General features: G+C 43.1%; 1 long non-coding RNA gene across 1 annotated transcript in view; it reads right to left on the bottom strand.

Annotated features, from left to right (window-relative positions):
* The window catches only part of LOC144753334 (uncharacterized), a 439,488-nt gene extending 430,197 nt beyond the window's left edge, over nt 1-9,291 (bottom strand). The window contains exons 1-2 of the long non-coding RNA XR_013594300.1: nt 9,136-9,291; nt 3,292-3,406 (exon numbers count right to left, since the gene is read on the bottom strand). This is a non-coding gene — a long non-coding RNA (uncharacterized LOC144753334). The remainder of the gene's footprint in view (nt 1-3,291; nt 3,407-9,135) is intronic.
* Nucleotides 9,292-25,592: the final 16,301 nt, after the last annotated feature.

The raw sequence follows: 25,592 nt of genomic DNA, 5'->3' as shown, positions 1-25,592 counted from the left end.
GATTGTGCGGCAGCGGCGACTTCTGCAGAATTATGCATTTGACGCATCTGCCACATAATCCATCATCTGCTGCATAATCTACAGATTTTAACAACAAGATGTAGCAACACGTCTTGCATGTGGGAAGGCCCTTTGAAAAGCTGGAATAGTCAACTCTCTGTTTCCAACTGCTAAATGTGGGCGTTAAATTGGTACTTATGGGGTGCAACCAGTGCCCAAACAGTGATAGCAAGTTTAACAAGCATTGGCATAGCCAATAGGTCTCGCCTTTGGGACCTTATAAGTGTTTAGTTATCCAGCACAATATCCTTGGTGCAACAACATCAACTGTTGCATGGCAACATTTATTAGGTCCCAGAGGTGAGACCTATTGGCTACGCCAATGCTTGTTTAAAATAGGGGTTTGGGTTTTAAGCCTGAGGGCAGAGGAAAGGTTTGGGCTAGGTTTAGGGACACCGCAAGGGGGTGGAGGGGGTCGGGGTACGTAGTGTTTGTTAAGAGTTAGGGACAGCATGGGGGTTGGGAGGGGGTCTGGTATTAGGACTTCAGGGCAGGCAGGTAGGGAGTTTGTAGCTTAGGGCGGGGGAGGGGGCCACTAGCCTAGCCACGCATACCCCTTTACCACGAAAAAACGTGGTTAAGACACGTTGGTTGCGTGGTAGAGGCACGCGTGGTTTAGCCATGTGTGCCTCTATCATACAAACAATAGATGGTCGGAGAGGGAGGGAGGAGAAAGAAACACCAGATGGTCCATGAGACAAACGAAAAATGAGAGGTTTTGGAGAGGGCTGAAAGAGACGGTCGAAGATGAAGTAAAGTGCATGAGGTGGCCTAGGAGAGAGAAATATAAGGCAGGACGTAGGAAAGGGATGCAAGAGGTGGTAGGAAAGAGAATAAGTTGGGAGGGAAACATAAGATGACCTAGGAGAAAGTGAGAGAGGAAAGGGATGAAAGAGATGGGAGGAGAGGAAAGTGGAAAAGGGATACATGAAAAGGCCTAAAGAGAGAAAGGGTGTGAAAGTGCATGTCCGATAAAACAAATGTAAGGAGGGAGAGCGATACAAGATATGAAGACAGAGAGTCAAGTGAGGAGTATTAGGAGAGATGTGTAAGAAAGGCAGGCGGGAGGGTTAGGAGAAATGTGTAAGAGAGGCAGGCGGGAGGGTTTGGAGAAATGTGTATGAGAGGCAGGCGGAGGTAGCTAGGAAAGATGGTGTAAGAGAGGCAGGTGGTGAAGGGTTAGGAGAGATGTGTAAGAGAGGCAGGTGGGGAGGGTTAGGAGAGATGGTCTAAGAGCGGCAGGCAGGGGGGTTAGGAGAGATGGACTAAGAGAGGTTGGTGGGAGAGGGTTAGGAGAGATGTGTAAGAGAGGCAGGCGGAGGTGGCTAGGAGAGATGGTGTAAGAGAGGCCAGCGGGGAGGGTTCGGAGAGATGGAAGAGAGGCAGGCAGGGAGGGTTAGGAGAGACATGTAAGAGAGGCAGGCGGAGGAGTGTTAGGAGAGATGGTGTAAGAGAGGCAGGCGGGGATGGTTAGGACAGATGTTTTAGAGTGGTAGGCGGGAGGGTTAGGAGAGATGTGTAAGAGGCAGGCGGGGAGAGTTAGGAAAGGTGTGTAAGAGAGACAGGCGGAGGTGGCTAGGAGAGATGGTGTGAGAGAGGCAGGCAGGGAGGGTTAGGAGAGATGGTGTAAGGGAGGCAGGTGGGGAGGGTTAGGACAGATGTTTTAGAGTGGTAGGCTGGGGAGGGTTAGGAGAGATGTGTAAGAGAGGCAGGCGGGGAGGGTTAGGAGAGGGGTGTAAGAGAGGCAGGTGGAGGTGGCTGGAGAGATGGTGTAAGAGGCAGGCAGAGGAGGGTTAGGAGACATGGTGTAAGAGAGGCAGGTGGGGGAGGGTTAGGACAGATGTTTTAGAGTGGTAGGCTGGGGAGGGTTAGGAGAGATGTGTAAGAGAGGCAGGCGGGGAGGGTTAGGAGAGGTGTGTAAGAGAGGCAGGTGGAGGTGGCTGGAGAGATGGTGTAAGAGGCAGGCAGAGGAGGGTTAGGAGACATGGTGTAAGAGAGGCAGATGGGGAGGGTTAGGAGAGGTGCATAAGAAAAGCAGGCGCAGGTGGCTAAGAGAGATTGTGTAAGAGAGGTAGGCGGGGTGGATTAGGAGAGATGTGTAAGAGAGGCAGGCGGGGAGGGTTAGGAGAGGTGTGTAAGAGAGGCAGGCGGGGAGGGTTAGGAGGGGTGGCTTAAGAGAGGCATGTGGGATAGGCCACATGAGAGGATCTAAGAGAGAGAATAAAAAGAATGAGAGGCATAAAAAGGGATGGTCTGGGGAGGGGCAGGTGTGTGAGAGAGATTGGGTTGAAATAAGGATACACGGTGCTGGGAGAGAATACATTGTCTAGGAGAGTAAGGAGGAGATGAAGAGAGAAAGAGACATTGAGTGACTGAAAGGTTAAGGGGGAGATTAAAGAGATGTTCTGAGGGATGGAGAGAGTGAAACGGTGGCGGGGGACGGGATAACATGAGAAATAAAGAGATGATGGTGGCAGAGGGATACAAGAGATGTCCACAGACAGAAAAGAAGGAGTAGGAGGAGACAAAGAGGTTCTGAATAACTGAAAGATTAAAGGGGAGATTAAAGAGAAGGTCTGAGGGAGGGAGAGAAGAAGACAGGGCGATGGGGGGGGAGACTGACAGAGAGGAGGGCTGCACAGGGATACACGAGATGTCCAGAGACAGAGACGGTGGAGCAGGTGGTACAAGTGAAGAATACGTTTCTTTGGGAATGGTCCTTCCTATGGAGATAGTCCGGCCCTTGGGGCGAGTCGCTGTGCTGTACCAAGTACCTATTAACATAGCCTAAAGGGGTTATTAAATCCGCTGACGCTGTCTTTTAATTGTCAATGAAAGGCCTGGGGTCTCCCACAAGCACAGTATCTGGTGGGACGAGAGAGAAAGGGAGAGTGTGGGTGCCTTCAAAGGGTGCAGTACCCCAGCCATGGTGACGTAAAGTTAACTGTTTACCATACCGAATCCTGAAAGGGAATTTTAGTAGAAGGCTCCTGGCACTTGGAAGGTGCCACCTTGTCTCACCTGAGTGGTGAAGCATAGGGTGCAAATTGTGTAAATTGTTAAATCCACCGAACTACATATGCTAGGAGTAGGAGATGGGTCCTTTGATTGTAAAGGGTTGATTGCAAGTCTTAATTCCACTAAAAAAAAATACTATATTCCCAAATCGTATGTAATGCGAAATTCACATAATTTGTTCAAAATATCGAATTATGCATCTCCGCACCTCACCTATTGTTCAGGAGTTATCAGCGGGAAACTGCTCCGTTCAGAAATTCCTGGCCGTGAGACATTTTCTGTTCGACCCAGTTTCCTGCCAGGATCCAGTGAGACTTCTTTAAGGGAGCTGCAGTCAATTAAAATAAGTCATACGAGATATCAGCAAACCACATTTCCTTCGGAAAGAATATTTTGCAAAACTGTCATAGAATTGTGCAAACAAATTGGGCTTGAGTTCTTATCTCTGCCTCACAACTCGACCACGTTGTGTGATCCTAGGCAAATCACTTAATTTCTGTGTATCGCAGGTCACTTATTTGTCGCAACAGGGAGAACCTAAAACATCTCGAGGGCAGTAATTTCTCTTTATAAAAACTTTTAAAACACTTTCCATATGGGGTGTATACCTCCTCTGGCAGTACCCTTCTTCTGAGCTGAGACCTGGGGTACCCATTGCTGTGTTGGTACACACAGGGCTGCCCACACAGCTGTGGAACCGATGCCGAAACACGAAGCACGTAAGAAGAAAATGCCCCTTTGTTCCCTAGCCATCCAGAGTACAACGTGGAATAGACACTAAGCAGTTCCAGCAGGCTGCCTGATGAGGGCAGCAGAGATCTAGCAAGGAACACTCATAAACCTCCTTAATGGATGTGCAGAGCTAAAGGCAGCCCCATGCAAGGCCTTTAACGGGTAAGGAGAGAGGGGCGGCTGTTTACCTTGCGGGAGCGAGTAGCGGCAGGCAAAATAATTACAAACAGATGGCGCCAATGCTTGCTCCTGCAAAGGACACACCAAACATGCACTTGGTGCAATACAAAGCAATGCAAAACGTGCACACGTTTAGGAAAAAGTGGTGATCGATTCCAAAAGGTCCCCTCCTAAGTAGCACTTGTGCGCTGCGTAGGCGAGACCAAAAAATGGCAAAAAAATGAAGTAATACTATTTCAAACTGTGCTAGATTATGGCACATAATTTGCCTTTTCCTGACACATAATTTACTCACCCTGCCACATAATTTATCCCTCTCCTGCCACATAATTCCAGTGGTCCTGATGGCAGTGTCCAATTCCATCATACGGGCCGAAAAAATCAACACCCTTATACAACCATCCGAAAGGTTTATCTTGTGGAAACTAAAATGGCAAGGGGGAAACCTGAAAGTTATACAGGAGACAGTAAGGGCGCTTGTGAGCAAACTGGGGATACAACCAGACGAAAAACGTGTAAAACACTGGGAATATCTGGTCCAGGAAATTACCAGTAAATTTCCAGCACCACCTGGCAGCCAAAGAAGGTTTAACTCGAGGAGGGAACCCTGGTTTAGTAACGATCTAAGAGATCAAAAGAGAAGGATCTCAAGAGAGGTACGAATTCAAACCCAGGCGACAAGACTGGGCAAAAAACCAAACAAAAGTAAATTGAAAGTACTAAGGAATTACTACAAGAAGTCATTGAGGCACGCAAAAATGGTTTATAAGGAATCAATTTGGATAAATCTATTGAGCGCAAGTAAATTGCCAAATAGCAGGGACTTTTGGGGCATTATAAATAGCCTGAATAAAGGAGCAAGACTCCAACAAGAACCTGGAATTGGAGCGGAAGCGTTGGTCGAACATGTGCGGGACATGTACAGCAGTACGGCACTAGGGTCCATTGAAGGGTCTCAAGGGCCTTCTTTGGTAGTGGAAGAAAGGAAAATAAAACCTAAGCAGGATAAATTGGTTCTGCAAAATCCACTACAAGTGATAGATGGCAATGATCAAAATACCCTGACCACCACAAAACTACTACGAGGTATAATACAAAGGCTTAAAACAGAAGGAGCGGCAGGTCCGAATTACCTACCCATCGCATTTTTTAAGAATGACCCAGATTATTGGTCGAACAACTTAACTCCGCTCTTCAACCATATTTTTACACATAGCGATGTCCCCGATTCATGGAAAGGGACCATAATCCATCCTATATTTAAACAAGGCGATCGTCGTAATCCAAGGAATTATAGGCTCATATCTCTAATCGATGTTGAGGCCAAGCTCTACGCCTCTTGCCTCCTTGTTCAGTTGCAAGAGTGGACGGATGACAATAACATAATTCCAAATTTTCAAACAGAATTTAGACAAGGGATGGGTACAATAACAAACTTGGCAATCCTGGCAATCCTAACTGAAAAGGCACAAAAAAGGAGAACGCGTCTGTATGCATGTTTTATTGATATAAAATCTGCCTTTGATCGAGTGAAGAGAAGGAGACTCTGGAAAAAGCTAAAGGCAAGGGGCCTACCGAATCAATTATTAAATGCAATAATTGCCCTACATAGTGACACCTGAGCGACAGTAAAATTGGGCGAAGGATGCAGTATGACAGCGAGCATCGACACGCAGCAAGGATTAAAACAAGGCTGTGTGTTAGCACCAAGCCTATTTAATTTGTTCCTCTCAGATCTTAGTAAATACATGCAAGCAGCTGATTGCCACCCGCCGATAATGGCCAATAAGCGGGTCTCCGTTTTACAGTATGCGGATGATATTGTATTGTTAAGCCAAACTCCTATCGGCCTACAAAGAGCGATAAATAATTTAGCAACCTATCTGTACCAGAAAAATCTGGAACTTAACAAAGGAAAAACAAAGGTTGTCCGTCTGGTGGATCCACACAAAATTAAGTTCAAATGGACAGTAAAAGGGACGAAGGTTGAAGAGCAAGGGTCATATAAATACCTCGGTATTACAATAGGGCAGGGTACAATCCACAAGGAGCACAAACTTGTCACTAAAGCAAAAGCCCAATCATTCATCTTTGCTTACCGACAACTAAAAACTAAATTGGACTGCCCAAATTATTACCACCTTTTAAAAGTGATGTCAGCACAAAGTATGCCTACTCTGTCATATGGCTTAGTCACTTGGTGTGGCAAGGAGGCGGAGTTACTCAATGATCTCCAGACAAGGATCTACAAAGCCGTTTTTAATTTGCCAAAGTCAGCCTCTCCATCCCAAGTCCGGCTTGAATTCGGCCTCCAAAATCAAAAATTTTGGAGCATGAGCGGGTTTATAAAGCTTTGCCACAAATTCCGTTACGCAGAACCAGACTCAATGAATAGCCTATGTTGGGAAGAAATCAAGCTCCAGATGGGCCAAGAATTATCAAGCTTATGGGGAAGCTATCTGAGAACTTGTTTGGCTGACCTAGAAATACAAGCAGACTGGGAAAAAGCCTAGACAAAGCAACTTTTAGTAAAGTGATTAACGACGCAGCAAAAAATAAATCCTTTCTGGAGGACAAAATTATAACTTCTAAACGCAGGCCCGGGTGGACGATCATCTCTTCTTATAAATTATTGAAACCGCAAGCATACCTAACACCTCACTTTAGCTGGCAGCTAAAAAAGTCTTATATAAACTACAGGCTGGGCTTGCACGATTCGAAAGACCTACAGCCGTCCTGGAAACAACCCAAACAAGTACCTCAGTGTCGCCTGTGTGGCTATCAAAAGGAATCCCTAATCCATCTTTTTTGTGTTTGTTCAGCAGTTACGGCTTGGAGGAGATACTACTTAAGAGCTATTTTTGATGAACTTAAAATCCGCACGTGTAGGCAAGTCGTTATACGCTGGATGGACGGTTCCTCCATAATCCTGGCCTGCAGAGGAGTAAAATACCTGGCAGTAGTAAAAAAACTATTACTCCAAGCTGATCAGGAGAAGATCAGAGAGGTCTGACCAACAGGACACTGTTTTAATTGGAATAAGTTTTGCAATAAACGGACTGAAAATTAGATTTATTTAGAATTTAATTGGTTAGGTGACATAGATGTTGGACTAAATTTTAACTATTGTATTTTTAGTATTTTATGCGTTGGTAGAGTCCCCACACTGTAATTAACAGGATATAGTATTTAATGTAGTTTGGTTTTAACTGTGGATGTAAAGATATTTAATTGTTTTGGATATTTGTAACAATTTTAATTAATCATACAATAAACTTGAAACTGAAACTGAAACAGTGGTCCTGATGGCAGTGGTTTTGTTCCTGTTTATATTTCACATGCTTTACTTAATCTTGCATTCCCCAAGTGTGCTAGCTATTTCCAGCATGTGTGTTTTGTATTTCATTTCACAGCATATTACTCTTGGATGATATACCCTTTGAACTGAGTCGCCTCCAGGTGTTTATAACAGGCCACATTTGAGCACTTTGGAGTTGAGGATGCAGGCAGTACAACTTTCACACTGCACCTGTCTGTAGGTCAAAAAGGTTTTCAGATTACATGATCATTCAAAATATGGCCTCTTTGCAGAGCACAAAGAGCAATGGTCCTGCATTCCAGTTGTGATCCTATACAAATGTGTGAGAAGGAGCTACTTATTGGTCAAAATAACAAGGTGAAAGGAAAATAATGTATTGTTGTTACACATTTATCTTATACAGCTAACAACCATTGACAAAACCCAGTCGCGGCCAGCATGAGTCGTGGGTGTGGGGGTCGCGGGGTTGTTTTAATTTTAATTATATATATATTTTTTTTAAACTTTACTTAGCCAGCCCGATCCAATCCCACTCCGTCTCTGCTTAAGGGCCTCACATGTTCCTATTCTGCCCGGGCCCCACATATTCTAGGACCGACCCTGGGTTTAGGCTATTGAACCATTTTGTGTCACTTTTTGACGCCAAAATCGTTTTGCGTATGAAAGATGATCCTAGTTGTGCCTATTGCAGATCTTTGTGTCGCTCACACGAACGCATAATAAATGTAGGCCAATGTTACTTTTCTGAGAAACCTGAGCAGAAAAGAAGAAGGTGAGATAGAGCAACCTAGGGATTTTAAGAGCAGTCTTGTATGTAGTTTGATGAGTGAGAAAAAAGTAAGGATCTCTTGGGCTAATAAAAAAAAGAAGCGAAGGTAAGAAGATTTCTTGAAATCTATTTTCGGCATTTCGAGATGTATGCTGCGTGTTGCTTTGTAGCTCAACAAATAGTAAAGAGGATCTTGAAATGACAGACAGAGTCCCTGACTTTCATTAGTACCCTTTCACCACGAAGCCATCATAGTTCGGCTGCCCCCCAAAGAGTATAATGGAGCTGCAGAAAATATGTGCTGGTTGCACGATGGAGTCTGCAGGAAACATACTTCCGCATTTTTACTTCTGGCGATGTGCACTGCAGAGCTAAGGGGCAAAAAAAGGAGCACGTGCTTGGAAGCCAGCAAGCCTATGAGCAAGACACACGAGAGAGTAGGTAGGGGCCGAATGTGGGCGGCCTTTCAGAATAATCACTTCACAGGTTATGCAACTAATTTGCATACAATGGCTCAAATGCATGGTCTTGAAACCCTCATTATTGGCTGTCATGACTGAAGTGTGATATCGGAACAATATTTTGGGCCTAGAAGTTTGATTATGAGGCCTGTCAGCCGCTCCAGGAGACTAGAGAACGGAGTATCACTGACGCAGTTTAAATTCCAGTTTTCCGGTTCTGTCTTCAAACGAGGTGCAGAACCCATCTAGGTTGAAGCGGTGGGAATGAACCATTTCTGGGGGTGGTCGGATGGTGAGGGAAGTTAAGCCTGGACTCTAGGAGCTGGCAGGCAGGCTGCATACACATGATGCGCTCTCCCTCCCTCCTCTTCCTCTGTCCCCCTCTCTCTCTCGCTTATCCTGATCCCTTTACTTGGTGTGTTTGTCTTCTAGGAGCCTGGGGTGTTCTTTTGATCAACCCAATCTCTCTCTGGCACTTGAGTTCTGATTGGCTGAAGGGCTTAGGGGGAAAATCTTTAATTAAGTAGATAATCTCTGCTTAGGAAGTTTGCAGCTCTCTTTCGCTGCCCCTTTGGCTCCCGCATTGGATCGCTTACCCAGCGCTCACCCATCGCAGTGGCTGCGAGTTAGACCGAGTCTAGCCGGAGGCGCGGTTCAGAGCAAAGAACAGAACCTGTTTCTCGCTGGCGGTTGGACCTGCTGCGCGTGGATTATGCGTCACAGGGGCCTCGCGGTCTTCGTCGTCGTCCTGGCTCGCGTTCTTCAGACCTGCCACTCCTGGTAAGTGCCAGTGGGGCCCTTCGCCTTCTCCTGGAACTGAGTGACTGCGCCCATGGGTGGCAGCCAGCCAGTCCTCTAGGAGCTGACATGACAGCATGCAAAGCTGAGCTTTGACTCAAACACGTTTTTCACAAGTCTTTTTTGGTACGTTTTTTGGCAAGATTGAATTGTCACTTTGTTAGTCCATCTTAAAAAAGCAACATTCTGTAGGCCGTGACCCCTTCTATTAGACTGCCTGCAAATGTATAGGTCACTGTAGCGCAACGGATGGATTTTCGGGTACCACAGACTTCTTTTCCCGACACTCCAGTACCTCATATTTGTACCGCATATTTCTAGCAGTGCGACTGTCAGTGGTTCTGTAGTTGTGAAGTCAGCACTAGCCATGGCTATCAGCAACGACGGGATGAATGAGTGAATGAAGAAAACATTTCACAGGAATGCCTTTCTAGCTAAATTGCCATTCTACGCTTCTTGGCTGATATAGAGGGCTGTGCGCTGAATTGGTGGGATAGCAAGTTCTTTCTGAGGGCTAGGTGATTTATCTCGGGGTGAAGTGCGCAGCAAGCTCCTGACACCACCCTCAAGTGCGACGCAACGCCCTGCGCACGTATGTTTCTCATTTATTAATTGATACACATAACGTTAGTTTCTTCAAACTTTAAAACTAGAACTCTCAAGCAGATTTTATTACTTTTATGTGGTTGGTTATAAACTGCTCTAAACGTGCTGCCGATGGTATCTCCACTGTAAACTCAGCTTTCTCCTGCTGCGATTGACGATTCGATTGTTTACACATATTAGCAGTTGGTTGTTCACTGGTTTTTACAAAACCACACCCTGTTTTCGTGTAAAGTTAGGGACTCTGATGCGCTGGTCTTTCTGCCTTTCTTCGTTTGTTCTGCGAGTTGCGGATGCTTACATAATGCCGCGCGCACAAGAATGTCTAGAGAAAGAGATGTCGGGGAGACAGCAAGACAGAGAGAAACTACTTTTTTACAGCGTAGAATTTTGAGTATCCGAATGTGCTTAGATGCCTTTGTACAGACGAAAACAGCCATAATAATAATAACTTGATTTTATATATAGCTCTCCAAACTGCAGTTTGTTTTTAAATTTCTAAGTGGTTTAAATGGCAGGTTTAAACGTAAAATACATTAATTTTGTTGTCACAATGGAGGGGCATCTCTTTCCAATCTAAAGTGTGTAAGCCCAGTAAGATAACTAAGTGAGTGAATGTATTTGCATCGAAGAACGCTGCACAATTTACCTGTTTTACACCGGAGTCACCGTCTTGGATGGCTTAATATTTTGATAACATCTGTCTTCATTCAATGTGTTTATTGAACCGTTGCATAAAAATCTAATGTTGCAATTTTCTGAAACTGCGTGGACAGGTGTACATTTTCAAACAACTTTTGCGCTTATTTAATGGACTGATTATGGCTACCCATTGTTGTCCATTTTTTATCGCACCGGATAGAATCTGACAATGTTTTTTAGAATTTATCAGATGTATCACACCATTTATTATTGAAATGTCTGCACAAAGAGGTGTATGCACTTGGATTGCAATTTTACTGCCAACTTGTAATCTGATTCTGAGTACACAATTTAGCACCTAAAACACACGTGCAAAACTATTTATGGTACTTAATATTTTTCACATATGCATTGCCGAATGTTTACCCAGTGTCAAATGTATTTGCATTATGTTAGCACAAATCCATATTAGCGCTAATGTATTTTGCATATGTGAACAAAGAAATAGGCAGCACACGTGAAAAAAAATGGAGCTCAAAATGCAAGTTTCTATGATATGGTAGGGGGAAAATGTGAACTGACACATGCACAGGGTCATTTGCGTAGCTGCACCATATACCTCATACAACCTGAGAACTCTTTACAACCTCGTTTATAAATGCACAAAAGCCCATATCACAATCCAGTGGTCTCGAACCTTCGATTTCTAACATCATCACTATGTGGAACGTAAAACAGAACAAACTGCCTGGTTGACAGTGGCATTGTTATTCATGGAAGCAGGTTGAGGCTACAAACACCATATAAAAGCCCCGGTCTGCATCAAAAATACATGTGCATATGCAAATGACTTTCCTTCTTTTAGCAGTTCTTTTGCGAATGTGGAATTGCAGTTAGCACAGTTCCACAGTAGCAACACTTTTTGTGTATGCAGTGCTACTGCATTTTATTTACATACACAATTTAAAGAGGTATGCCAACTGGATTTTGCATATCATTGCAGTGCATAAATTGTCTCCAACTAAAACACAACAGTTGTTTGTACATGTGCCTCTTATGTACCACAGCACCTGGATTCCCTCACGGGTGACAAGCCGCGCTCTACAAATTCACATAACATAACAACAATACATGAAAGTGTCCAAGGGCCATATCATAAACAGGAGCTTTGCGCCTGTTTTCAACAAAATCGTGCTGGCTACAGCACATCATAGGTAGCCACTAACTCTGTACTTCCCGGAATTAGCGCATGAGCTCTAGTCACGGGAGTCTAGAAAGATGGAGTTATGTTTACATCCATTATCTAGAGCTATTGCTCTAACTTTCATGGCTGGGTTCATGAACACTGCAAACACGCGGAGCACAGAGCTGTGCGCCTGTGTTCCTGAAATAAATCACAGAGCTTATAGCACATACATCAGCTTGGTAACACTTTTACTTAGTACATGAGCTTCACACAGCATGGTTGGCAGTCTATGTGCCCAATATATCGAAAGCTCATACACTAACTCCTGGAATAACGGAGTTAGCGCATGCACACATTGCAATGTAGAGAACCCAATTTTAGTAAAAATAGGCACACAGGGTCCACTGTTTGTTATATTCCCTCTGGTATTGGCGTGTGCACTAAAATGTCATTTAAGATAATTTCTGTGTCAGTGCATATTGTTCGGGACGCAATCACAAATACTGAGTTTATTGTTTGCTCACCATGTGCTGTAGACTGCGCAGTTTCATTGAGAACACTTGCACAGCTCTGTTCTGAGCGCAGTGCTCATAATGCTGTACTGGAACCACCCAGTTAATACCTGCTGCAAGCAGAGTGATTCCTTTGAAAGCAGACGTACAGCTTCTTTCTGTGCCTGCGTGCAGTGTTCATGATGCGACCTCAAGGGCCTAGCAGTGAGGAGGCTAGCGCTGGGAAAACTTTTTTAGGTAGCTATCTCTACAAATCATGCATGAAAATAATAGCATGAAGAGCTGCGTAGGCTCAGCATGGTGCCCAGCGCCTTTTCTGCATTTGAGGTGTTTAAAGTTAACACATATAACCAGGGCCACTGGAATTATGCGGAGGCAGCAATTTTCACATAATTATACAGTTGCTGCATTTGCCACATATTCCATCATCTGTTGCATAATCTGCAGATTTTAACAACAAAAAATTCTAGCTCAAACGGTTCAAAAGTTACTAAAAATGCAGCAACATACATAGCCGCGTGGTGGAAGTCATTTGAAAAGCTGGAATGGTCAACTTTCTGTTTCTTATTGCTAAATTTGGGTGTTAAATTGGAACTAATGGGGTGCACCCAATGCCCAAACAGAGTTATGAAGTTTTAAAATTACAAATAATTGAAGTAATACTATTACAAAATATGCAGCATTAGGCTGCATAATTTGCCTTTTCTTGCCAAATAATGTAATCAATCCTGTCTCATAATTCCAGCAGACTTGCATGTAACTCTGAATTTCTCCACATTAACGCATGAAATGCAGACATGACAAGTGTGGAAGGCTGAGCAGGGATTGCCCCTTCCTGTTTCCCAGGTGTGCTGACTGAGTTTCATGCATTAACTTGGAGAAATTCTGAGTTATGTTTACTAACATTTTTCACCACAAAAGCAAAAAAATGTCTGTATGTGCGCTGAGCCAGCACAGCACGTCACTATGAGGTACCATATTGTTTGAGGGGCTGCTGCATAAGACAAAGGCAGCAATGAAAGATCAAGAAGCGAGGCCTGCAGTTCATACGTGTTATTTATCGTTGTACGGCAGTGAGCAGGTCTTTACCCAAATCGAGGCCTGCGTCTTCAACTCATACATTAACTGAAAGAATCTCCAAGTTAGAGCATGTTGTGCTGACAGCAGAGCCCAGAAACACAACGAGGCAATTACTGGTAGGATTTCCATGCTCTGATGCCCGGAGCCCAAGAACTGACTCTGAGATATTTCGAGTTAATGTGTACGTTAAAGTCAGTACATTGATAATGTAGCATGTTAAATGTCCTTCTTCCATAATCGCTTTAAGCATGTCTGTGCCATCCCAGGAAACATGAGGATAATGCTCAGTTTCCCACCTGCCCCAGTGAGCAAGCTGGCACCACGGGGTAGGACAAAAATGCAGGCGCATGTTAAGTTAAAAAAAAAAACTAAATTCTTTCTGAATGCTGTCTGCAGAGAAAAAAAAATCAAGCGCCCTTCCACCCCAGCCTTCCCTTTTCACCCCTTCTCACCCGCTTTGCATAATCTGCTTTGAAGGCGAAGGAGATCACGGCCTGGGCTCTCGGCTGGGTTTGCGCCTGTGGCAAACCTCCCTGTGAGCCGGGGCCCCGGGGCTCGCACGAAGCCTTTGATGGCTTACACCTTTCAAAAGGAGTCACATCTGAGGTATTCCGAGGCAGTCCCCTGTCTGCCTCTTATCCTCGACCACAAATCCACCAAACCACCCCCACCGCGGCACCACAAGAGAGCTGAAGTATTTACCTCAGATATTTACGCGCAAAAGATCCATTCTCGCGGTTTGTGTGTCGCACGCGCGCTGCAAACTTACAAATGCCTTGGATTTATTTATCGTGTATCATCCTTTCTGCCCAACACTTTTTATTTTACATATCACTTCAGTAAATAGCTCCGTTTTGTTTGTTATGCAAATAATTTGAACTGTGTTCGGAAAAGTTTTTTTTTTGTATTACGTATTTTTTTTTTGCATTACGATATTTCTCTTTTTTAGTTTTACTTGGCTCTTCAGCAGTGACGGCACCACAGTCTCACTCATCTACTTCACGATGTCTCAGTGAGCTGATCATTCACTGTTGACGTCTGTACGGGACATGCAAATCCAGCGTTCACACCACCACATTCCTTCACCGTTCTGATAACCGTAGGCACCTGTTACGTTTAGAAGTGGTAAAATTAGGATATTAGTCTTACGCAAGAAACAAGTCCCCGGGTCTCCAGCAGCCCAGATTGTCTCCGTCTCACCAACACACTCCAATGTAAGGCTCCATTGAATGTGCGGTGGAGAAATGTCTCTGACACGTGACATTAAAGTGTACACTTGCTAACAGACACGTCACATTAAAGTGTACATTTGCTAATAGTTTTTGCATTTCAGAGGGACCAACCATTCATGGGCCTATGGGTCCACATCGTGCTGAGGCAGAGCAGACCTGTGCGCCTGTTTTTAAGGCTTTGCAGGGGCAGGTTTTTCAAAATATGGCGCCACCACAAACTCATGCAAAGCAGCACAAAGTGTTGATAGAGTATTCACTTTCCATTGCAAGTTTTGTTTTGTGCTAGAAAGTAACCCTTAAAGTTACGCAAACAGCACTATGCACTGCTTCGTATTACTTGACGTCCAGGCAGCGTCCCATAGGTGATCTATAGGCATTCCCAAAACCCCTGGTTTTTGACGCAAAGCCCTATCTACTAAAATTGTTATTTCTTTGTGCAAAAAAAAATAACACCTGTTTGAGGCAGTCGCTAACTAGGAAAAATCTTTTAATTTTACCTAATGTTTTACACATTGCATGTGTACTGCACGTACGAGACGGCAGCGCTTTACCAGGACTAACGCCTGGTTGCGCATTCCTGATTTAATCTTCGCCGAACATTCAGAAAGTCGTGTTAATTCAGCAGATCTCCCACGCCGGCAGGAAGACCACAGCTGATCGCATCACTTGGTTTACGATTGAATAGGTGATTTACCTAGGGCTGTCATCTCCTACTCCCTTACACCTGTCCTGATGAAGACCCGCCTTGACTTCTTAATTAAGCATTGATTGGGTTGAGACATCGATGATCTCTTAGGGTCCAGATCCATCAAGCCTCTGGGTGCAATTGATTGAATAATTTGTACATGCATCAAAGTCATTGTTTTTATTGTAATACTCTGGCCCCTAAAAATGTGTTCCCTTGTATATACTGTGGTTCAATCACCTTGTACATAATATATACGCCATGTTCTAGCACAAAAGTCAGTTTAGTAAATATCACTATAAGCTTCACCTTGTCTTGACAGCCTTGTTTACAAACTTGTGGGCCCGTCCCACGACGGGAAGAGGCAGGGTAGGGTCACCCATCTGAGCAGTTGCATAATTGTCCATCTCTGCGGTGATTACCAGGGGTAAGACTCTTCTTGATTAATATACCCGCAACTACTTGCTGACTGCCTTTAAGCAAAGAATACCTGTATGCTCACTTTTTTATCCGAACTACTGTGGTGGCACTTTCTGAGCACTACCCATGAGGGAAGGACTTGTTGTAAATGATGTGGGGGATGATCTGAGCAATACTATCGTACTAATTGAACATTTGGGTGCTCTGTTCTGTGATTTTGATCCCCTCCCGAATCCCAAGGGCGTCCCTTACATCTGGGTAGTGGTGGCTTAAGGTATATTTTGTAAGAGTGTCGTAAGGTCATTTGAGGAGAAAATGGGAAAAAGGGTAGCCACCAGTAGAAACAAATCACCATGTGAACCTCCAACCACTGCGATAGACAAAATGCTCCAGAGGGCCATTGGGGTGGTGTCTACTTAAATAGAATGGACAGAAAGAAGGTTATCCCTTACACCGGACATTTTCCAGCGAGAGTCTGAGGCGATCACACCACCAACGACAATTGACATACCACAGCATAGCTCATTGTCACTCCCCCCTTCCGATCACCCTCCCATTGTGAGAACTGGGGATTAGGATAAACAAACATACACCATGATCCATTCACCCCGACCTGTTCGCTCTAGGAAGCAACCACCTAGGGATAGTGCTTATGTTAATTCAAACAAAGGGAAATGTAAAGCAGCTTCTGGCACAGGCCCAAAAAAGAAAAAAACGTGTGCCCAATCAGGTTGACGCTTCAGGACCTAAAGAATTGCAGCAGACAAAGGGCAAATCCCAACCTGATAACACAATAGTAGAACAACCATCATGGGTAAATAATTTAATGGTGGACCTTGTAATGAAACTAAGAGTCACCATTGAAGAAGAAATAGCTCTTCTAGTAGCCCGCTTTGAGAGACTGGAAGGATTATGGGAGGGCACAGGAGCTGCAGTGCAAACTGACCCTGTGGCCAGGAAAGCAGGGGGAGAGACTGATAATGGAGATCCAGAGGCAGTGCAGGGTACAACACACATACAAGGTGGGGGGGTCCATGCAATTGAGACCCCACCAGCCAGAGCCCCACTGAGGGAAACGAGCAACAATACTAGGGCTGTTACCCAAGAGCTTAGTCATAGGAGGAGTATAACGGAAGTAAGTGGAGGGGCTAAGGCAAAGGCTGTAAACAGGGACGCTACTAGACATCAGGCTGTACCACTAACTCAGGTTTCCAGAAGTGAGAATATGGTGTCCCCCCTTCCTACCATTAACCTTCCACCGGAATGTGCCCCCTATGTCATTATAATTACAGACATCCCTCCAATAGCTCATAACACAAAAGAACCTCAGCTCGATCTTAGGAACAAGTACTTATTCTGGCTCTCGAGGTTCAAGCACTTTGAGTATGCCCGTGCAGGGGAAATCATCACAGTCCGCAGGGTAGGCTGGCTGGAAGTTGTTCGGAAAACTGAGGTTGGGGAGTGCGTTGTGATTAATTTTAACAACCCAAATACTGTAAGCAGATTGTTATCCACCCCAATGTAGAGCATCATACTCCCACGGGAATTAGTCTTCACTCGTTGGATTTTTTCTACCCACAGATAAACTCCAGCCATAGAGACAACGCATTTCCATTAATCTACCCTGGGGGCCCTGGTGTCCACACAGAAGGAAGGTGAAGCAACTCTTGCAGGCGCCCTCTGTACAATATCGCAGTAAGCAATAGATTCGAAAATCTGGAAGAGGTTGACTGACTACAGAGGGGTCACCGTACTGGTAATATCTGTAAGCAACTGTATTATGACAAATCCATTGCACAAGATTGTTATAAGAGAGGTGCGAATGGAGCTAGTGGTGGGGTACTAGTCTACTGGCATAGCCCACAACTGGAGGGTGGTCAATAGAGGAAGGATTCTGCTCCTACGCTTCCCGAAACCCAGTTGAGTGATACTGATATGGGAGCACCTAGTGCATTATTTGCAAAACAAGCTGGGTCTGACCAGGTTGCACCTCACCCCCCCAACCCAACCTCCTTTTCGCGGGAGACTCTAGTAGAGGTAGGAGTGAGGAGAAGCGACCTACGAATCCTGTCTTGGAACTTAGCAGGACTGAGAAATAAATTAATATGTCCTGACTGGGGTCTCTTGTGGACAACCAAGATATTTGGTTATTTCAATAGACTTGGGCTTGTGAAGAACACCAGAGGGTAGGCTTTGTGCCTTTTAACATCTTGGCTACCAAGGGGGGGAGGGGTCGCCCGTTTGGTTGTCTTTCGATCTGGGTGGGCACACATCTTGGGTGTAAGGCAGAGCCGTTGGTAACTCCCACTAATGATATACAAAGTGCTCTGCTGACATTCCCTGACAAGAAGAAACTTGCCCTAATCAATGTCTATTCCAGGCCGCTGACTAATAGACTAGAATCCACCACCATAGACCATCTTGGCCACTATATTGCAACCCTGGATCCGGCAATTCTGATGATTCTAGGAGGTGATTCTAACTGCCAATTTGAACCTCTAACCGACACCTCTCAAGAGGTTGCCTCAGAAGAAGACCTTTATTGGCCAATTCCTGATCCACATATTACCCCAATTAAAGTCTTGTCACCTCTAGCCATGCAAATCCATTCTTTTACTCTGCCACACTCATTGAGGGCTTGCAATGGGAGGACAAAGTCTGACTGGCCTGGTAAATCTACATTCAACCATGAAGGGCAGCTTTCGCTAATTGATTATATCATGGTTGAAACGAGAACCTGGGAGAAAGTCCAGGACTTCTATGTACAACAGAGGCAGGACAGTGATCACAATGTCCTGATTGTAATATTGAAGCTGGGGAATCTGGGCTTACCTTCCTACTGTCCTCACTCGATGACTAGCACCGGTGCTTTAGAAACAACCAATAATCGATTGAAAATCAGATGGAACCGGGTCCAGCAATCCCCCCATAAACTGGCAGAAGTTTATCAGCTTGTAATACCTTTGATAGCCAGAATGAGGGTGGTGGGACAGGTAGGGGCACACATAGAGGACAGAGATAAAGTCAAAGTGACCCATGAGGAGATAGTAACAAAGCTGGCAGATGTATTCTATCCTGTATCAACCAAGAAGAAATTAGATCGACCCAAATGCTCATGGTATAATAGCAAATGCCGCAATGCAAAATAAGAGCTTGTGAAAGCTAGCGACAGGCCAAAAATTAAACTAGCGAGAATAAAGCATAGGAAGATCTTGCATCAGGAAAAAAAAGAATGGGAGCTAGAAAGGTGGGAGGCCATCGGGACTGCTCTGAAGGATAATGACCTCACATTGTTCTGGAGGCAAGTCAGTTCTGGGGAGGAGGGGGGCCTGTAGCTATAGAGCCAAACATCGCGCCTGAAGTAAGGGAATCACACTTTGGGTCTCTGTATGACTGTGAGGCAGAAGGTATATCAAGCCCAGACATCTCGAGCAACATCATGGAGAACTGTCAGGCCTTGTGCCCAGGAAGAAGTTATGGGCGGTGCTTGGGGATGTTGGCATCCCCCCATACCTCCTTAACGTGCTGATAAGGTTACATACAGACAACTATGCAAAGGTTAGATGTGGGAAACACTGGGAACTCTCCTCGTGCTTCCCTGTCAGAAAGGGAGTGAGACAGGGATGCGTACTAGCCCCCACATTATTTTGCCTATACATCAATGGGCTTGTCACCTACTTAAATAACTTAAAATACACTGATGCCCCTAAGCTTGCTACCGGAAGAATACCTGCGTTAATGTTTGCAGACGATACCTTGTTATTGTCTAAGCCCCCCCTAGGTATCCAACGTATCCTGGATGGGTTTGCACAGTTCTGCATTATGAGAGGCTTAGAGATCAATCTATCTAAGACCAAATTTATGGTATTTAATCCCCCAAAAACCTCACGTCCAAACCCCTCACTTAATGGCATCCCCCTTGATAAAGTTAGGACCTTTGATTATTTGGGCATTACAGTAACTGAACAATTTGGCTGGGGCCCTCAGATGACTAAAGCATGGCTTAGGCTTACCCAGACAGCGGAGGGGATAATGAAAATGTTCAGAACAACTGTTTTCAAGCCAGCAGCCCCTTTAGTGGAGATGTATAAAGCCCAAGCAAGAGGGGCAACACTATATGGGGCGGAGCTTTGGGGCCATAGCTCTTCTATGAATTTCGTGAAGTTAGAAAATAACTTCATGAGACAGCTCATAGGTCTACCACGCAGCACTCCTTCAGTTCCCCTCCGCATGGACCTGGGTATGAGGCCAATCGACCAGGAAATCGCCCTCAGGCGTTGATATTCTGGCGGAGGTTTTGGACAACACCCGAGCTAAACCCGTACAAGGAGGAGCTGAAGGAGCTCCTCCCTAAACTTAATTCCATCAAAATAACATGGTTGGCCCAGTAAACAGACATAATATCGACTACAAAATATCGAATGGGCTTAATATCGAGTACAAAATATAGGCTGGACAAAATATCGAATGGACAGAATATAGTCATCAAATATATCGTTTTGAAGGTAAGTAATGTAATATCGAATGTTAAAAATATAGAAAGTTAAAATATCGAAGTATATAATATAGGTTATTAAAATTATCGAATTTTTAATAATATCGAATTTTATATAGTGTTTGTTATGTTATTATATGTGTGAAAAGTGTGTATTTATGTTATAATTAATTTTAATTAATGAATTTAGTTTATTTATTTTTTGCGTAATTTAATTCTGTAGCGGGTTGTGGGTTTATAGGGGAATAGGGTGGGAAGTAATTTAATTATAATTAATTAAATATGTAAATTTATATATTGGTATTCATTTTTAATTAATTGTTAATTAATTTATATTTGGTAATTAATAAAATTTTAATTGGCAAATAATTTTAATTAATTGATTAATTGCTAATTATGTTAATTTTACTAATTTATTTTCTGTAGCGGGTTTTGGGTTTATAGGGGAATTGGGTGGGAAGTAATTTATTTATAATTAATTAAATATGTAAACATATTTATTGGTATTTTGTTAGATTTAATTAATTAATTTTTTATGGGTAATTAATTAAATTTTAATTGCCAATTAATTTTATTTAATTGATTAATTGCTAATTATGTTAATTTTACTAATTTATTTTCTGTAGTGGGTTGTGAGTTTATAGGGGAATAGGGTGGGAAGTAATTTATTCATAATTAATTAAATATTTCAATTTATTTAATTGTATTTAATTTGAATTAATTGTTAATTAATTTTTAATTGTTAATTAATTAATTGTTAATTTGTAATTAATTTGAATTGGTAACTAATAGTAAAAATTAATTGTAATGTGTAATTTTAATTGATTAATTATTATATTATATTAAATTGGTAATCACTTTTAATTAATTTTTTATAGATATTAATTTATATTTTTTTAAATAATATGAGAAGTATTTACTTTCCCTACTGTTGCACTCTCTGGAGTGGGAATAGTAATTTTAACCCCTACGCTATCCAACGCTTTCCCTACTGTTGCACTCTTTGGAGTGGGAATAGTAATTTTAACCCCTACGCTATCCAACGCTTTTCCTACTGTTGCACTCACTGGAGTGGGAATAGTAATTTTCACCCCTACGCTATCCAATGCTTTCCCTACTGTTGCACCCACTGGAGTGGGAATAGTAATTTTTACCTCTACGCTATCCAACGCTTTCCCTACTGTTGCACTCTTTGGAGTGGGAATAGTAATTTTTACCCCTATGCTATCCAACGCTTTCCCTACTGTTGCACCCACTGGAGTGGGAATAGTAATTTTTACCCCTACGCTATCCAACGCTTTCCCTACTGTTGCACTCACTGGAGTGGGAATAGTAATTTTTACCTCTACGCTATCCAACGCTTTCCCTACTATTGCACTCTTTGGAGTGGGAATAGTAATTTTCATCCCTACGCTATCCAACGCTTTCCCTACTGTTGCACTGTTTGGAATGGGAATAGTAATTTTTACCCCTACGCTATCCAACGCTTTCCCTACTGTTGCACTCTTTGGAGTTGGAATAGTAATTTTTACCCCTACGCTATCCAACGCTTTCCCTACTGTTGCACCCACCGGAGTGGGAATAGTAATTTTTACCCCTACGCTATCCAACGCTTTCCCTACTGTTGCACTCTTTGGAGTGGGAATAGTAATTTTTACCCCTACGCTATCCAACGCTTTCCCTACTGTTGCACTCTTTGGAGTTGGAATAGTAATTTTTACCTCTACGCTATCCAACCCTTTCCCTACTGTTGCACCCACTGGAGTGGGAATAGTAATTTTTACCCCTACGCTATCCAACGCTTTCCCTACTGTTGCACTCACTGGAGTGGGAATAGTAATTTTTACCCCTACGCTATCCAACGCTTTCCCTACTGTTGCACTCTCTGGAGTGGGAATAGTAATTTTTACACTTCCGCTATCCAACGGTAATAATATTGATTAATATTTAATTATATTATGTTACTATATATATATGTTTTAACAAATATGATTGTTAAATTATTTTTTTATAACTTTCATTAATTATTTAATTATTATAAGGTAATTTAAGTATTTTAAAGTATATTTTAGTAATTAATTTTTAATATTAATTTAATTTAACATTGTTTTTAATAAAGTCGATATTTTTATAAACTATATTTTTGTAAACGATATTTTGTACTCGATATTTTTGTACTTATCTGTTTGTAGATACAAAGTCGATATTCTGTCTGTCGATATTTTGTCAACGATATTTTTGATAGTCGATATTATGTCCCTCGATATTATGTCAGTGATCCGGTTGGCCCATATTAGGAGTCTTTCGAACAGGTTGGGGAGGTCGGAGTTATGGTTGTCCCCTGAGCTATCCTGCCTTATGATATCTAGGGCGAATCTCGTAGAACATTTTAGGCAAATCAATCTGCTGTCTCTAAACGAGAGTACTAAAGTGGGCAGGCTGACAATGGAGTTCTTACAAGTGAAAGAGGTGTAGATGAAGGAACCCTTTTTAGATGCAATTCAGCCACCAATGGCTAGGAAACTGTACATGCAATTCAGATTGGGGAACTTACCCTTGGCTGCATGCACCAGTTCATGGGCTCCCGAGAACTCAAGCATGTGTCCCAGTTGTAAAACAACAGTTGAAACTGATTTGCATGTATTATTCTTTTGCCCGGCCTATGCGTCATCCCGCAAACGTTGGATAATCCAAATATGCAAAAATCTAGGGTTTACACGTTGTACAGAGGCTTTTAGAGTTTTAAAATATGATACTGACCCTCAAAAAGTATTTGTAGTATCTCGGTTTTTAATTGCCATGTGGCAAGGTCTTTTAAATTAATACCAGGGGAGGAATTATTTGATGAAATCCTATGTTTATTTTAGAGCGGAGGGAAATGATTCTTTTGCTCCTTTTAGGAAATAGAATTCGTATATATGTATTTTTAAAGAGTGTATATACTACGGAAGTGTAAATACTTGTAAATTTATGTAAAACTGTGGGTATTCTCCTCTATGCACTTTTATGGCCTGAATGGCCGAAATAAAGTTTTACAACAACAACAAACCTGCGAGTATATGAATGCTTTAATTTATATAAAACACAAGAATACTCATCAATCCACGTCTGTGTTTTTTGCTATGTGTTCCATCATTTTTCGGATATCATTAATGAAAGGTTTTGTAATAATATGTAAAAGAAATAATTCTTCTATAAAGAAATGGTGTGCATGCCCCACAGAACTACTATTTTTGTTTCTATATCCATAACCAGGTTCTGAGGGACACAGGGTAACCCCATTGTTGTTTAACTCGTATTACTTGACGTCCAGGCAGCGTCCCATAGGTGATCTATACTTTCCCATGCTAGCTCCCCTGGTTTTTGACGCAAAGCCCTATCTGCTAAACACCTGCTTGAGGCAGTTGCTAACTAGGTAAAATCTTTTCAATTCGCCTAACTTTTTACACATTGCAAGTGTACTGCACTGTATAGCAAACAACCAATCTGTAAAACGTTTAAAAGGATATCCTTCCATTACAAAGTCTATGGTAGACATAATGGGCTCATAGGTTCACTGTGGTGCAGAGGTGTGTGTGTGGTGCTCCGCAGCCTATTTGTGGGCCGGCACTGGGGAAGAGAGCAGAAGGGCATTACTTATTTTTTAGACATGGCTCTGCGATATTTTCTGTCCCTAGCACAGAGCAACAGAGCCACTTCAACTGCTGTTCTGCACTATTTTTCATAAATCTGCCACACAGTGTCTAAAGTGCATACTCTGACCTCGGAAATTCTCAGAATTAGTGTATGAGTTTGTAGTGGTGAGCTCTTTCTTCAAACCTTCTCTTACGCTAAAAGGCACACTTCTACGTTCATGTTTTACAGGGGTGCCCCATCTTTTACTCTTATTTCATGAACAAACCATTGAATTTTGTCCAAACCACCCCCGAAAACTGTGGGGAACTGTTGTATAATGCTTTCAGTGTAATCTGTATAATTAACCACACTAACTTGTTCTTTAGTACCAGGTCTGAGAACCTTTTGAAACAACCCTTGATGAAACCAACCCAAGACAGATAACACTTTGATGGCCACATAGACCTTGCCCAGAATTTCTTTTCTCTTGAATTCTAAAATCTCTTCAAAGAAACCAGCCAACTCGATTTTGCGCCTTTCATAGGAAACAGGGGAGTCAGAGCACTCGGAAAGGGAACAGTCATTGCCTTGTCCTGTTTCTGAATTGAGCAGCTCATACCCAAAGTCGGAGCATTTCCAAGCCATGTGTATGTACCTGCTTTAGAGAACTCTGATATGCTCATCGCAGCTGTTAACGATATAGCCACTACTATGTTTTTGCTATATGCGTTCCACACTTTCGACAACTGATTGAGTTGCATAAGTGCACTTTCAGCACTGTCTCACGTGTAAATTATTGCAGTTATCCGGGCTCCTTGAGTGAGTCTTGTTGCGTGGCTGTGTAAGGGTGACCAAAGTGACTTGTGTACTGTCAGCCTGTTTGAACGTGCAGGGCATGCTGTCCCGTGCCCATAGATGTTGGTCTTGCAGGTTGTATGATCTTGAACCGGAAGTGTGGCAGCCCTGCACGATATTCTGCATTTGTATTGCGCTGCATTTCAGTAACTGTCGCTTTGTCGGTTTTGCCATATCTCAATTTAAAAGTATTTATTTTACAATTTTTGTATTATGCTACCAGCTAGTGCTTCGTAACCTCAGTAAGCTTGGAATCATAAATGCAATGATTAGATAGTACGTCAAAAACAAACCGGCAACAAGAAGAACCCAAAGATATGTACATTAATTTTGTTTCATAAAGACTAGCTTTAAGTCTATTTGTACTTCCATCAGGTAGAACACTCAGCTCTGGCCCCCCTAATTTCTGGTGAGAATGTTCGTTAACATTTTATATGAGGTGAGAAGACATTTCACACTGTCCTCTTTTGTCGTGAGGTAGCATAAAACTGAAAAACTCCAGGTTAGATGAGTGTAACGTACACCCTTAACCAGGGTAAGCTGCAACCTTGGCAGCCAGGGCGGCAGGGCCCCCTTGCCTTCCCTTGCCTAATCCTACATCCTGGTTCCTGACAGTAGGGGACAAGCACTGTGTGGTGTCGCTGGGCATCAAACTGTGGTGCGAGGCTCGGGCTGCGAGCGCATATGATATCACTCCAGCATATCCAGAGGAGTGTTTGTGGTCTCACATTGCCAGACCAAGTTTGTTGTCACATTTACTGGTGTTTGAGCACGGTCGCCTGTCACAACATGGCAAATGGCGTGAGCCGCGCAGCTTGGGCAGCCCTGGGGGTTGCCGAATTTGTGAAGAGGATTTCATGGCTTTGTTCAGCTTATTTTTCTGGCTTAGGTTTTTCTACGACTTCATGCATAAAGAATTCCTCAAAATGC

Source organism: Lissotriton helveticus, chromosome 5_1 (assembly GCF_964261635.1).
Source record: "Lissotriton helveticus chromosome 5_1, aLisHel1.1, whole genome shotgun sequence".
Taxonomy (NCBI): Eukaryota; Metazoa; Chordata; class Amphibia; order Caudata; family Salamandridae; genus Lissotriton; species Lissotriton helveticus.
The sequence above is the reverse complement of the archived record's forward strand: the minus strand, read 5'-3'. Positions and strand labels throughout refer to the sequence as shown.